This window comes from Propithecus coquereli, unplaced genomic scaffold (genome assembly GCF_000956105.1).
Source record: "Propithecus coquereli isolate 6110/MARCELLA unplaced genomic scaffold, Pcoq_1.0 Scaffold479, whole genome shotgun sequence".
Taxonomy (NCBI): domain Eukaryota; kingdom Metazoa; phylum Chordata; class Mammalia; order Primates; family Indriidae; genus Propithecus; species Propithecus coquereli.
In genome coordinates this window covers 264,213-266,076 of record NW_012150607.1, presented here as the reverse complement: position 1 = coordinate 266,076, position 1,864 = coordinate 264,213, and the positions used below count along the sequence as shown (strand labels likewise).

General features: G+C 39.7%; 1 protein-coding gene across 1 annotated transcript in view; it reads right to left on the bottom strand.

Moving 5' to 3' along the window:
* LOC105819289 (UDP-glucuronosyltransferase 2B31-like) overlaps positions 1-1,864 on the bottom strand; it is a 34,332-nt gene that overhangs the window by 30,938 nt on the left and 1,530 nt on the right. The window lies entirely within an intron of this gene.

The window sequence follows — 1,864 nt, the reverse complement described above, 5'->3', positions numbered from 1 at the left end:
AACTCCTGAGCTGAAATGATCCACCTGCCTTGGCCTCTAAGAGTGCTAGGATTACAGGTGTGAGCCACCGCATATTTTTTCTTGACAGAAATTTTTATTCAAATCCTTAGCCCATTTTTGATTAGCTTATTTGCCTAAATATTGAGTTATGTTTTTTGAAATATATTTTTATAATATTTCCTCATTAGGCATATAATTTGCAAACATATTGTCCAGTTCTAGTTGTTTTATTTTTGCTTTCTTGATGGTGTCCTTTCAAGCACAAAATTGCTTATTTTGATGAAGTCAGATTTATGTATTTTAATTTGATTGCTTTAGCTTTTGGTGCCATATCTAAGAAACTAATAGCAAATCTAAGGTCACAAAGATTAATCTGTATGTTTTATTCTTTGAGTTTTGTAGTTTTAGCCCTTAAACAAGTTTTTGACCTATTTTGAGAATTTGAGGTAGGGGGTTCAACTTTATTTTTTGTATGTTGATAATCAGTTTTCTAACCAGCATTTGTTAAATAACCTGTTCTTTCTCCATTAAGTTATTTAGTCACTCTTGTCCAAAAGCATAACTGAGAGTCGGCATGGTGTCTCACGCCTGTAATCCCAGCACTTTGGGAGGCTGAGGCAGGAGGATCACTTGAGTCCAGAACTTCCAGAACAGACTGGTATACACAGTGAGGCCACGTCCTCACAAAACAGACAACGAAAAAATTGGCAAGGCGATTTATTATTGGTAAAATTGGTTGGAAAGCAGGGCTATGTACACAGACCCAAGGGTTTTCTTGGATCATTATGATTAGGTTCAGTTGGAGTGCTAGAAAACTCACAGTAGTGTCTTAAACAAGGGAATGATTTACTCATTTAAAAGTCCAGATGTGTCAAATCAGGACTGGTAGAATGTTCTACAATACTAGACACCTGGAGTCGTTGCTAACTTGTTGATTTCCTATGCGTGGGTTCCTTTCCCAGGATCATCTGGGTGTCTGGGACGGCTGCTGCAGCTCTGGCCATAATGTGCATATTCCAGCCAATAGGGTAAAGAGGAGAACAAGGGCAGGATACCTCCATTTAAGGACACACCACTTTTGCTTATTTTCCATGAGCTACAACAAAGTCACTCAACCATATCTAGCTAGGGAAGAAAGTATTCTGGGTGATCATGTTCCCAGGCAAATTTGAAATTCTATTATGGGAGAGTTAAGAACATTTACGGCCAACTTGTAGTCTCTACCCCATTCTTGAGTTAAACTCATACAACCAGACAGAGGCAAAGCTAGGCAAACACGAGCCTCCCTTAAAAAAGGGCAAGGTGTTGGCCACACAGCAGACTTGCCTCAAGGGTAAGTTGCTTGGATGAGGGGAATGCATAAGGGGCTGAGACACATGTGCTTGCTTCTCTCAATCCCACACATTGCCCTCTCTCAGTGGCTGGGCAGCTCCCTTCCTAATTGATGTTTGGCTTTTCTGAGGGGCACTACAGTGAACTATCACAAGGCAGGAAAGCAGTACACAATGCAGCATCACAGTAACAAGGTTTTCTTAATTTTCCATCATCTAGCCTTTCTATGTCTTCACTGTCCTTTAGATTAAGAAATCCTCCTGAATAGTCATAAGAGAGTTTTTCTTCTGGCAAAATGTCTTTGGCTGCAAAAAGTGCCAACTTAGGTACCATTGAGTCAATCTGGACAGGAATCAGGAATAGGTTTGGCTCAAAAGAACGATTAAGGAATCTTCCAGTATTTCCTAAGTAGGTAGTGTCAACAACTGTTTGCATTACCTGCCCATTATAAACATGTTCCCTGATGGCTATTATGTAATTTGAGTCGTACATTGTAAGTGAATTCATCTCTGTACTTCAGAGAATCCTGAAA